This window comes from Diospyros lotus, chromosome 2, assembly GCF_014633365.1.
Source record: "Diospyros lotus cultivar Yz01 chromosome 2, ASM1463336v1, whole genome shotgun sequence".
NCBI lineage: Eukaryota > Viridiplantae > Streptophyta > Magnoliopsida > Ericales > Ebenaceae > Diospyros > Diospyros lotus.
In genome coordinates, this window is record NC_068339.1 from 38,047,183 (window position 1) to 38,061,711 (window position 14,529).

Consider the following 14,529-nt stretch of genomic DNA (forward strand, 5'->3'; position numbering starts at 1 on the left):
AAAGAAAAAGATAAGAAGAGAAAAGAAAGAGACTTTGATGAAGAGGCAAGCCAGAGGAAGGAGAAAGCAAAAAAATACGGTGGTGCCCCACGACTCCAATTCAAGGACTATACCCTACTCACAAAGTCACGCAACACTAATTTGGTAACTATTAAAGGATTAGGACTTATTGAATTCCCTAAAAAGACTAACAAGCCTATGGGGTGAAAAAGGGACACCTTCTACCAAATCCACAATACTCATGGCCACTTCACTAACAAATGCCACGACTTGATGAATCAAATAGAGGCTCTGATCAGGGAGGGGGAACTAGGAGAATTCGTGGACACAAATGCCCAGAGGGATGAACAAACCAACTACCCTAGAGGCAAGGGGCATAACTCGAGGCAAGAAGAGAATAGAAGTTCTTATTGATCCAATGAAAGATGAGTCCACGAAGCATGTTTCACTGCTCAAATGCCTAAAGCCCACAAAGGAATTCAGAACACTCATATACACTTCAAGGAAGTATCATAATCAAGATTAAGACTGTTGGCAATTATATATGTCATTTAATAATGCCTAGATGAAATAACTTTTACCATGTTGCAATTTCCGTTTTGTGTATTTTGTTTTTCAAGACAATGGATGCATGAAAAAAGGACCCAAAACTCTAGTTAACAAGCAAACCTAGTATTGAAGCGTGAAATTGGGTTCATTATTTAAAGTCTAGCATTGAAGCGAGGATGCGAGAACGATCTAGGGTTCATTACCTAAAGCCTAGCATTGAAGCATGGAATACGTCAAAATGATCTCGATTTCATTATCCAAAAATCAAACTACAAAAGCGTAAGAATAGTCCAAAAATTGAAAAAGCAAAAATCACAAGAATGATAGAGGCAAAACCTAGCATCAAAAGCGCAAAATGCGCGATACCAGATTAAAAACTAAAAATGCAAAAGCACGACAACAATCTAAGATAACCCAGAATCAAAAGCAATAAATGCGTATGAATGATCTAGAAAGACCTAGAGTCAAAAGCACAAAATGCATGAGATCGAATTAAAACCAAGAGCGCAAAAGCGCAAGAATGATCTAGGGTCCATCATTCACAAAGGATTAGGAGCAAGCATAATATCCCTTCTCTAAGAAAAAGTGAAATGTAAGTGTCAAGACAAGAAAACCTTAAAAGTTTTGAATGATTTATGATTCAAAAGCTAAACTATGAAATTTTATATGATATGTGAGTTACTAACATGTTACGCAGAGAAACAAACACAAACCTAGAATCAAATGCTCAAAAAGCACAAGAACAACATAGAAAACCGAAACAAAGCCTTGTGATACAAATCAACAATCCCTATTTTGGGACCTAACCCTTTTTGTCCATTTCGCATAGCCAAGCCCTTTTCTCTCACAATTGAACATGTGGCATAAACGGTGATCCTTTCTGTTGCGCTTGAACAGGGTTCATTTGCAAAAGTTAGGGAAGGAGCTACTAATGTTTTCGCTTAGGTTAGAGAATCCTCTATCGGCGTAAAGGCTGTTTTATCTTTTTGAAAAAAAAAAAAAAAACAAACAAATTACCCTCATTCCTTCATATCAGATGCATAGTGAATCACGAGACAGGAGTGACGACCTTTGATATTGATATTCCCAAATTCTGACCATCGTCGAGTAGGAAATATGAAAATAATTAGACAAAGAGCTGTTAGCAGGGCTTGTTCACGCGTAGGCTGCACATGAACTAGATGAACTAAAAGCATGAGAATGATCTGGGGTAAATCAAGCATCAGAAGTGAGAAAATGCACAAACATGATCTAGGGATCATCATCCAAGACAAACGGGGGTCATGAGAACCAATGGGTTATAGAAAACAAAGACCCACCAAAAATACAAAATACAAGAATCCTTCGACAAATGTCAAATCACTCATTTTATGATCTTCTACATCCTAGATCATCGCATAATGTCATCTGGCTTATGTTCTTCATGTAGCATTTAGACTTAATGACTATGAAATTATGTCAATACTTCGCAAAAGATTGGGGAGCAAACCCTAACTCTAGAAAAGAATAACACAACAAGCAACGAAAGAGAAAATGATTTTACTGCAAATAGTACACAGATATAGTAAACAAAAACAAAAACCCCTAAATTCCATCCAGCCAAGCTAGAGGAACCTCCACACAGAAGAATGGGGAAGAACTCCAAAAACGAGATTACCATATTAGCATTATGGCTTTATCTCTCGAAAAGTAACCAATGTTAAGTTCTCATCAACTTAACCGAATCCTCGATATCCAAATACTATCAATCACATCAGGGTTCCCTCAGCCACAAGAATAAGACTTCAAAGGACCAAGAAGGTTCTCCAAGTTATCGACCAGAATGGCAATAAGCTTTCAGACTCTCAAACTTTGAGTCATAAGCCTACTAGCCTAGAACTCTAAAATATGCACTTCAGGCATATGAGAAACAAAAAACCCACGAGACAGAAAATATTGATATTAAGAAAGATCCCTTGAGAAAGTCTCCCAGAGAAGGCAATTTGACAGTCACTCTTCCCTCCGGGAAACCCAAAGGAAAGAATGAGGAGCAATTGATATGCCTAAAAAAGTGGGCCCAAACACAAGACAGGCCCAAGAGAAATAAGCTCAAAGAAAGAGGCCTCTTGAGTCCCAAAGATATAGTCTTCGGGGGACCCTCAAATTATGGCCCATCAAGAATGTGACAATTCACTTCCAAGATCTTTGCCTAAAGATCAGGAACAAACAACCCCAAAAGACGCGAATTTTCCTCCACCTATGAGTCTTACCTCTATAAATAGGGAGTCACCCTCCGATCGAGGTATGCAAGAACTCCTACACAAGCTATCTAAATACTTCTCTATTTTTCGGCCGACACTAACTTAAACATCAAAGGGCCCATGCAAGAGACACCCCGGGCCCCTAGTTGTCTTTTGTTTTACAGGTCTCCCAAAGATTAGAGACTCAAGACAAACACTCTCTCGCAGCTATAAATTTATTGTTGTATTTTTGGCAACAACACTAAGCAATTGAAACTACTCTCACCACCACATCACCAGGCATGGTAGGTTTGAAGTGGAGAAAAATCACTAGATCAACCACCAGATCTGGGAAAGATCCACTGGGGCAACCAATGGTTAATTGATAAAATGTTGGTACAACTAGCTCTTTCAAAAACAATGGTTGAACCAACGTTTTATAAAATTCCACTTTATTTGGGGAAGATCCACTGCTGCAACTAGCTGTTGTACTAATAAAAGGCTGCTTGAACCAGTGCTTTTAGAAATGCTTTGTATCTCATTTGTGGAGTATGGGTCAAGCAGATGAGATATGCAGACACAAAACCAACATTTGTTGCAGCTTGTGACCGAGAGGGAAGGATTACATCATCAAGGATGTGCCCTGGTTTCCTCCCGCAGCTGAATTTTATAATTCCATTCCACATCTCCTTGTCATTAAATCATCATACGTTGTTGGATGCTAGTGTTGGAAGTTATCGATTTAGTTGTACTTTACTATAGCTAGTTTGTGAGATTGTGAAAATAAAGAATTGCATCACCTCTGAAAAGCAGGCATCATCTAAAGAATTTCAGCAGGTTCATGCAACACTGGAATCATTGAGCTTGACGACTATTGTTCGTTAACACCACGTGAAAGCTTATCCCCTCCAACCAACATGACAACCTTGCAGTTGAAAGTTGCATGATTGAAACATTAAAATTTACTCGAGAAGATGGGAACCTTGCAGTCAACCCAGAAACAGGGTGGGATTGGCTGGTGCTAAGAAGGAATTGAAGTGGAGGAACTCTACTGTCTCTTCTTTTGAAAAGGAGACACCTGCGGAATTGAAAATTTCAGAACATGAGAAAATGGGGGCAAACCGTCGGATTATGAATAGACCCCGTGAAAGGAAATTAAAAATGCAGAAACATGGGGGAGTCTTGGATAAATTTAAACAAACAACTGGGGGGAAATGGACATAACAACCGGATACGGATGAACCCATCGAACATAAAAATGCCTATCGGATAAAAATGAACAAACATCACCTCACACAACACAAATGGCAATGAGGGTAGGAAATTCATCCCTAAAACTCAATTCTGTCCTCATAATAATAAACTCGTGGGATTTCTTTGGGTTTTCCGACCGACGGCAAAGACAGACTCCGACTGATGGCTGTTGCGTTGACGGCGAGGCCTCCGCTGAGAATCGAAGGGTCGGCTTCTTAAGAATTGGGAGGCCTTGAACGCCCCCTCAAGGAAGGTAGAAAAATGTCCCAGAATAAACTAGTACAGGCTATTTGGTAGTCTTAAGGTTGGGAAATTTAGATAGAGTTTGACAGAAATATTTAGGAAAATACAATAAAATATGAGAATTCATTGAATGATTTTACTATGTAAAATAAAAAAATATGTGAATTTATTAAAATATGTAAAATCAAATAACTTAAATGTATATTGTTGAGTTAATATATTAATAATATTTTGACGATGATATTGATATAGAACTTTAATTATTTATGTATCAAATAATCAATTCTCAAATATCTCAAATATTTGTGTGAGACCTTAAGTATTCACATGATTCATAACTGCTTAAGTAGGCATTTTATAGTATTCGAGTGAATGAAGTGTGGAAGAGTGATTTAATTATCTTTCAAATCACAACTCGAGTTAATTTGTGTTAGGTATTGAGTATAACAAATATGGGTGTAAAAAGAACATGCATTTCCTATCAATGAGTGGAAGAGGAAAAAGAAGATGCATTTCCTATCAACGAATATTTTCTCGATGAGCAATTTTTAGCAATCCACATTTCCAATACTCCCTAGTACGCTGGCATTGTGAATTATTTGGCATGCAATATTTGTTTCTTTCCATTTATCTTATCAACAAAGGAAGAAATTCTTTTCTAATATTAAATATTACTTTTGGGAGGATCCATAATTGAATAAATATTGTTCACATCATCTTATTAGGAGATGTATTCCTGAAAATGAGATTGAAAGTATTTTAAATCATTGTCACTCTTGAAAATGTGGTGGACATCTAGGTTTTTCAAAAACAACTATTAAGGTACTTCAATGTGGATTTTATTGGTCTTTCATTATTTAGGGATGCTCAAAACTTTGTTAATGCATGTGATAGGTGTCAAAGAACTGGTAATATTTCACGTAAAAATGAAATGCCATTAAATAATATTTTAGAAAGTAGAGTTGTTTGATGTATGGGGAATAGATTTCATGGGACCATTTCCACCATCTTTTTCAAATCAATATATTCTTGTGACTGTGGATTATGTATCTAAATGGGTTGAGACAATGGCACTTCCATCCAATGATGCTAAAAGTGTACTCCATTTTCTATGAAAGAACATTTTCGCTCACTTTGGCATTCCAATGGCACTCATTAGTGATAGAGGTAAGCATTTCTGTAACCATTATCTTGATTCTCTACTGACAAAATATGGTGTCACTCATTGTGTAGGAACTCCTTATCATCCTCAAACGAGTGGCTAAGTGGAAATTTCTAATAGAGAAATCAAGCGAATAATGGAAACAATAGTGAATTCTTCAAGGCGAGATTGGTCCAAAAAGCTAGATGATGCATTATGGGCATACAGCATACAGGACAACATTCAAAACACCAATTGGAATGTCCCCATATCATGTAATCTACAGTAAGGCTTGTCATTTACCAGTGGAACTGGAGCATAGAGCTTACTAGGCAATGAAGCTGTTGAATTTTGATATGAAAGCTGCGGGTGAAAAGAGATTGTTGCAATCTATGAAGCACGGAAACGGCTCGGAGGTGCTGTTTCGACGTTTCCGAACTATTTCCCGTTTCGAAAACGATTAAAAACGACCCGAAACATTTTCGGGCCGTTTATGTAATTTTTATAAACTTATGAGACGTTTCCGTAATTAAAAAAAATTCTAGAAACGCGTTTCCAGAAGGAAACGCGTTTCAATTACTTCCAGCGGGCCGCGGCTTGAACAAAAGCCCTAAATCCCTAAATTTTTCCTCTCCTCCTCTTCTTCTCATTCTCCTTCTTCTTCTTCTAGTTCGAGTTCGATTGCCTTCGCCCTCACTACTACCTGCTTCCGGTTTGGTTGTTTCGTGGCTCTCGCTGCCATCAGCTTCGTCGCACTCGCCCCTCTGGTTCGTTTCAGTGCTCATCGCCGTCTACTTTAGCGCCTCACTTCATCTCCTTCGTCGTCGTCTTAGTTGTCTTTGTCATCGCCTTCGCCATCTTCGTCGTCCCTTTAGCCATCTTCATCGTCGCCTTCACCGTCTTTGTCATCGCCTTTGTCGTCTTCGCCGTTGCCTTTGCTGTCTTCACCGTCGCCTTTGCCGTCTTCGTCGTTGCCTTCGTTGTCGTGTTCTCTTCTGTTTCATCGCACTCTTGTAAGTAATCTCTTGATTCTCCTTGGTTGCTTCCCTCTTTATGGCTTGTATGTGTAATTACAGTGTTGGCTAATGGCTTGTATAGTTGTGTATATTTAATTTAAATGAATTTTGTATGCAATTACAATGTTGTATGTGCAATTACAGGGTTGGCAATTATGTTCTATATATTTAATTTAAGTGAGTTTTGTATATAATTTTGATATATGCAGTTAAGAATTGATTGATGCTTTAATTAGAAATCTTACAGTAAGAGAAATGCTCGTATTTGAAAAGCTGTTATTTTGTTCAAATATTTGTTTGATGCTTTAATTAGAAATCTTACAGTAAGAGAAATTCAAATATTTGTTTATATTTGAATTTTTTTATATTAAAAATTATATTTATAAAAACACCTCTATATTTTTAATATTTACAATTTACCCCGCGTTTCCGTTTCCTATCTTTTTAGAAAAATACCATTTCCGCGTTTCTGTTTCCTATCAGAAACGTCTCCCGTTTTCGTTTCCGTGCAACCTAGGTTACAATTGAATGAAATGGATGAATTTTGCCTTGATGCATATGAAAATGCTTGTATTTACAAAGAAAAAAAACCAAAATATGGCATGATAAAAATATCGTGAGGCGAGAATTTCAAGAAGGGCAAGAAGTACTTCTTTACAACTCACGACTTCGATTGTTTCTAGGAAAGCTTCTCTCTTAATGGTCTGGCCCATTTACCATTACCAAGATTTTTCCATATGGTGTAGTGGAGCTACAAAGTAAAGATAAAATTTTCAAAGTTAATGGTTAAAGGTTGAAGCCTTATGTAAATGGAGGTTTTGAGCAACACAAAACTTCCATTAAACTTGATTAATATGACATGTTGCCAAGTCTAGATAAAGACTATAAACAAACGCTTTTTGGGAGGGAACCCAAAGTTATTTTTCATTAACTGCATTTTATTTTATCTTCTGACCCCAATTTTTAATCTCATATGTATTCTTTAATTTGGTTTTGTATGTTTTGTAGAAACATCAATGAAAAAAGTATTGAAGCACCACTTATGTTCCTTCAAGACTGTAATAAAACTAGGGGAGTATTTTTGCTTTTTATATCTTTTATTTCTCTTACAATATCGAGGACAATATTGAGTTTAAGTTTGGGGGTAGATGGAAAATTTAAAATTAAAAAAAATGGTTTAAAAAAATAAAAAATTGTGTGAAAAAAAAAATTGTTTTGTTTCAATTTGAGGCTTGTTTGTTTGGATGATTGAAGAGCCTATGATAAAACTTGATTGAAATAAATTATGATTTTTGAAAAATCCTTTGCATTATGATAATTTGTATTTAAAAATTGAGTTAGTTTATTGTTCATTTGGAATTTTTGGAACAATTTGAGCACATAGCCTTTAGTAATGAGTTGTTTTGCTACTTAGAGAAGGTTTATGTAAATTTTGTAACTTTAAATAGATCTCAACAAATTCTAGAACTTGCTTGATTACCTCTTGAGGTGAAATCCTAGGAATTGCACAATTAAGGATATGATTTAGGCATTCTTTGGATCGAAATTAATAGTCTTTAAATGTGAGACCCCCTCCCGGATGCCCCGGCCAAGCCGAAGAACCCGAGTGAGAGCCCGCACGCGGGATAAAGAAACAGAATAAAAACCACCATGACCTGCCATGCATGCTCAACTAGGATTATCCATACACATACATAAGAAACAATAACAGAAGCATAATACATCCTAGGCATGCATAAAAAGATAACTGGTCACAAGGTTACATGGCATTAACATGCACATAAACAAAATCGTGCCAAGAACTCGAAAGCAAAATGTCTATGGCACAATACTACTAGATGCACACACACCAAAACAGGATTTGCTAGGACTGCCTTGTACACCATCTATCAAAATAGCTCAATGATCGCTAGCCTGGCCCCCATACTTAACCTTGCCCTTACCTAGAATGAAGAGAAGCAAGAGTGAGTCACAAGACTCAGCAAGCATGTAAGAAATGAAAGGTTAATAAGAGTAAGGGAGATAATAGATTAACCCGCACCTAAGTGCAAAACTCATCTGTAGCATGATAGCCAACCATGCATCATATGTCCATAAATCACATGACAGGTATATAAAAATGCTACATAATAAAATATGCAAATACTGGTCCTTGAGGCTCACATAAGACACACGACACCCAAGTCCCTATCACAAACCTGTCACTGCCCTGAAAGGCAGTGTATAAGTAACATATTGAGCCGTAGCTCTCTCGGGCCGGCGCGACCAGACCCCTGATCAATACATAAAATTTTGATAATGCAAGCTGCGTCCTTAAATCCGGTACGCCAGCCAAAACTGCAATAATTGAGCCAAAGCTCCCTCGGCACGCTAGAATGCCCGAAAAACATTACAACACACACACACGGTGCCAGTAACCATGCAATGCACAAATATAATGCAGTGGCATAATGAGCACAAACGATGATACATAACCCCCATAAGTCATGCATCATGCCCTGCTCGTCCCAAAGGGAAGACAAATATACAACAATATGCCTATGTCCAAGCACAATAGTCACATGAAACCCCTATATGCATATCCCAAGCCCGTGCATGCATATGAACTGACAAGATACTGGAAATAAAAGAATCACATGCAAATACTCTCAGCCACAACCATCTCTAACAAGATCCTACACTCAGGTACCTAGCTTCATTCCACAAAAAAATAAGAGAGGAAACTAACTCTCCATTGAAACAAGAACAAGACCGAATTTACTATTCACGATCAAGTTACTATTCACGACCCAATTTACTATTCATGACCCGGTTATTATTTATCAAAACTTATCCCGACCGATCGTGGTTTTAACCGTACTATTATTAATTACATAGAAATACATATTACTAATATTATTTACATAGCAATACATATTCTTAATATTAATTACTATTATTATTTACACATATATAATAACAACAACAGTGGTAATAACAATAGTAATATTAGTTATTATTAAAATCTCCCCCAACCCTTACACTCACGGCCAAAGGCCATCTTCTGAGCCTAACGCTCACCATTTAATATTAAATATGAGCATAAATATATATATATATACACACTCTAGTTATTATTATTATATTAGAACACACCCACAGTAACGGCCAAAGGTCATCTTCTGTGGCCTAACACCCAACATTTAATATTAAATAAGAAAATATATATCTATATATATACTCTCTAGTTTATTTATCATTATTATATTTGAACACTCACAGTGATCAATTCATCCCTTGCACTCACGGCCAAAGGCCACTTAGTCTTCCTCACATACTCAAATACTCACTGTGCATCTGGACATATATATATATATAAACTTACGCATGGTAATGGATACACACACACACACACGAACACAGCAAGCCCCTCGGCCAAAGGCTGTTTCTTTAATTTGAGCACACACACACACCACGCTTTCTTTAGCTTTAAACACACACTCAAACACTCACACAGCAGAGTCCCTCACCCACGGTCACGTTGCTGCCCATCGGTACATACATATATACATATACACTTGCACTCCCCAGCCATGGCAGCCACCCGAGGACCTATCAGAACTCCCATTCCCCACTGCCAAACACCTTAGAATAACTCACAGTCACTTGCACAAAGGCCACCGGGACCGTATATACATACATATTTAACCACCGAAACCCACTGCTACACGAAGATATGTATATATATATATATATATATAACCCACTGCTATATAAACCGCGTAACAACAAGAGGGAGGAGGCAGGCTACAAAGAGGCTTGGAAATCAAAGATAACTGGAAGGAGAAGAGCTCGCAGCTCGCACATTCACTGGAAAAATAACAGTGACCCAAGGAGAGAAAAGGAGGAGGGAAGCTTGCCTGATTCGCGAAGAAGAAGACCCCAAAAGCTGCCAAACTCTCCTCCTTCTTCCTTTGTTTTCTTCTGCTCTCGGCACTCTGAAAATTCTCCGCCTAATCCTCACATTCTCTCTGTTTATATAAGCTGAAATTAGAGACAAGAGGAGACAGCAACTAGACAGCCTGGAAACTCTCTACCACCACTCCAAAAGTTGGGATTTTTGGTTGAGAAATGGCTTGGGAACTCGCTTCCAGAAACACGCGGTCGTCTGATTTCGGAAGATACCCGGATGCCCGGCCCGGATCCGGATTTGAGAGGGTGTAATGAAGAATGGAGTGGTCTGGACAGATTCAACAGGGTTTCGAATTTTGGGCATAACTCATTCTTCCGAGCTCCGGTTGATCTGATTCAAAATGGTATGGAAAGACAAGAGACAGATCTACAACTTTTATGATTTAAGTTTTGAGATAAACGGGCTTAATCACAGTCAAAATTCAGATTGAATGAGAAGATAGAATGCTGGAACGCAGCATTTACGGAATTCTGGACAGCTACGACACACCGCACTAATTTGGCCATAACTATCTTATATGATCTCCAATTTTGGTGATTCAAGATAATATGGAAATCTAAGATAAATTTCTACAAGTTTCATGTTTTGGGTTTTTAGAGATTCGGTCTTAATAAGGGTCGAAATTGGCTTAAAATGCAACATTGCACACTGAAAATATAAGCAGATCCGAATCACCTACACCCAATTTGAATCACTCCCTCTCAATTCGGATCACACTCGCTATCCTAATCGAATACCTATTAAATTAATTCCGATACTCCAAACTTACACGCAATACTAAATTAATAGACACTAAAATAATATATTAAACATCCAAGCTAATCAATTCAACAACAAGATACGACACGACATTAATTAACTAAATTCGGGTCATTACATTAAACATACCATGTATTTTGTATTTATCCCTAGTTTACCCCTTTGAGCCTTGTATATATTTGAGTCTTTTTCTTTGGTAAACCACGTTAACCTATCTTTTATAGCCTAAACACCAAACCTACCCTTCAAAAGGAATTGTTGGTGAAAAAAAAAATTGAGAGAAAGAGAGAAGATATGAATGTGAGTGATATAAATTTAAAGGTTAATTTATTGAAAGTGATGGAGCAGAGTTGGAAGCTACCATTCCCACATGATGAAAATTAAGTATGGGGGGAATGGTGAAAACAAAGAAAATTTGAATCAGTATGGGGGAATGGTGAAAACAAAGAAAATTTGAAATGCCAGTAGATATTTTGTATTCATTTCTTATTTGCATTTGTAATTGCATATAGTCCAAAAAAAAAAAAGAAGGAAAAGAAACATACATTTGAAAAAAAATAATAATTTGCTCTTCATGTGGATTCAACTCATTATAAGATAATAATTTTGTAGTGTTTTAGGGGCTTTGAGTGAAATTCTCTTGGGTTAGTGAGGAAAAATTTTCATCAACTCTTTCCTTTGCTTTGCAATCCATATTTTTTCTTATTAACCCCACCCTAACCTTAACATTATAAGCCAATAAAAACCTATTGATCCTTGAATGTGCATTGTTCTACATTAGTGGAGAGAGGAATGAAAAGTATGCCTATGGAGTTTGAATTCTTTCCATCTAGAAGTCATTTTCTAGCTACTTATTTGCATAAACTCATTTGAAGTGCACCAATAATTTACAATTGGCTATACACACACTCCGAAAATTTCTTTGTGAAGATAAATTGATTTATGATTTAAATATAAATTGTTGTAATATTTGAAATTTTCTTTAAGTTATAAATTTGTGGATATCTTTGAGGCAAACCTTTGAAAAATCTAAATCAAATAAAGTCTCTTTATTTTCTGTTTAAGTTTTCATTTGTGTTTCTTTTGCTTGAGGACAAGCAAAAATTCAAGTTTGGGGGTGTTTGATGTACTAATATTTTCTATACTATTCTTATTTGATTTTATGCTTAATTCTTATACTTATATATATTTTCCATATTAATTTTAGATAATCTATTATGTTGATAGGATTTGAAAAAAAAAAGTGAGAAAGAAAAGCAAAAGTTATGGATTTTCGCTTCTCAAGGGTCCGATTAAAAATAAAATCTGTACCAATTGGAATGTCAAAAAAATTTGAAAAAAAATATATGTGAGAGCTATATATGTTTACTTTTCTACATTTCAAACGTTGCATAAATCCGAATTTTCTATTGGAGTGACAAAAGGTCAAAGCTGTTAAAAATTTAGCATTACCTACGAATTTTGCATTCCATTTTCTCCAAGTTGGGCTAATTTATAGATGGATTAAGAGGCCTTTTAAGGGTTATTTGGGCTACCTATTTCATAAAAAATTAGGCCCAATTGGTCCTAAGAAGCCTAGTCCAAAAGTCTAATTAAATTAAATCCATATCTTACAAAAATTCTTAAATTGTAATTCTTGATATATTGAGGGATTATTTTGTATTGAGTATGAGACCTAAACTTTTGAGTGGACATGGGTGGCATGAAACGTGAAGAGGAAAATATGGAAGAGGAAAACATGGAGGTAGGGTATCACATGTTTTAAGGAGAAAATTAAGGAAAAGAAGAAATGAATGAGTATAAATAGAGAATGAAGGTTGGAAAATTGGAAGAGTTGAAGGAGAGAGAGCTTGAAAGATTGGAGAGTTGGAGCACTCTTGGTGGAAGATTTCTTCAAGAATTGGAGACAATATTTTTGAAGAAGCAAATCCTACACATCAAAAGAGTTTTATTCTCTTCTTACATTTCCTTTAAATTCTATATTTATGTTCATTTGTTTTGTTATGGATTACATCATTTGTAATATGAACTAAACTCTATAACTAGGGTGTTTTGATATAGTCTAATTATGATAATTTAAATTTTATGGATTGATTTTCTTTATTCATGCAAGTGTTTGTTATTATGATTAACGCTATCAAATATTTGGCCAATATTTGATTGATATGTTGATATAGATTTATACCGAAAAGAAAAATCTATAACTTGATCTAGATAATAAACACCACAAGAATATAATTGGAACAGAAGTAAAAATTTGACTTGTGTGGTTAATTATCATTGCATGAATAATTAAATTTGGATTATCAATAATTTAAATTAAATTAGATTAATTAGGTGAAATCAAAATACCCTTGTAACACCCCGCCTTACACGGGCGCGTCACTATAAGGAAATTCTCAGGAATCTTTTTTTTTTTTTTAAAAAAAGTCCGTCACACGCGGCGCCATGGATACAATCTTCACATACAGATGAAAATCCCGAGAATTCCAGTCTTACTCGTTTAACTAACAAGATCAAATGACTTAAAACTAAACGAGATATAAAACAACACAGCGGAATAAATACAACAAAATGTCGTGGCCTACCACAATTTTCATACTAGTCAAACCTACTTCAAAATACAAGTTACAATATTACAAAATGATATCAGCAGTATCATATAACCGTTCATACATATATCAAAATAACTTCTGACATCTTCAAAATGGTAACAACGACTATCGACTACACACCATTGGCCCCACCGGCCATTTCTTCGACCTCGCAGCAATCCCTGGTTGGAACGTTGAATGTTCCAGGGGCATAACCCAGGTTAGATGATGAAACATCTAAGTGATGGCATGAAACAATTTATACAATGCATGAACAACATATGAGCATGGCATACATAGACAAAACGATATGCAACATGTCTATCTTGAGAAATCTCCGTGACATACTCAACTTCCTATGAAAACACTTTCCACACACCATTGGGGTTGACCTTGCCGCGACATACTTAATCTCTCGAGTGCCCTACCGTGTCACTCGTTCACCAAGATTAACCTTGTCCCATTCTCAAGAAGACCCTATCCCGTTCCATATGGACCCAATAACGACACGAAAATCAATACCCCGATGATATGAAAATCACACGCCATGCACCGACTCTTTTGCAAGTAAAAACAGTTGATGCAATATACCACATGATTAATATGCAAATGATGCCATATATACATGAATAAAATGCATAAGCATAGCATCCTGAGTTCTGGTAAGACCGTTCACCTGAACTCACTATACCCACACTAAGATATTTCCAAAACAAAACTAGAGTCAGACCACTCACCTCAAATCGAAAAAGTTCGGATTTCACCTCGAAAAACGTGTCACATCTCGAAATTTGTGCAATCC

At 36.3% G+C, this 14,529-nt stretch overlaps 1 protein-coding gene across 10 annotated transcripts in view; it reads right to left on the reverse strand.

Moving 5' to 3' along the window:
• The window catches only part of LOC127794993 (E3 ubiquitin-protein ligase BRE1-like 2), a 143,404-nt gene that overhangs the window by 79,141 nt on the left and 49,734 nt on the right, over positions 1–14,529 (reverse strand). For 8 of the 10 annotated variants that reach the window (XM_052326375.1, XM_052326372.1, XM_052326373.1 and 5 more), the window contains exons 1-2: positions 4,059–4,309; positions 3,569–3,846 (exon numbers count right to left, since the gene is read on the reverse strand). The exons of 1 other annotated variant lie outside the window; for it this stretch is intronic. The gene's annotated coding sequence lies outside the window, so the exon portion shown is untranslated. Of the gene's footprint in view, positions 1–3,568; positions 3,847–4,058; positions 4,310–14,529 lie in introns of those variants that run through there. One more of the 10 variants, XM_052326378.1, reaches the window with a different exon arrangement.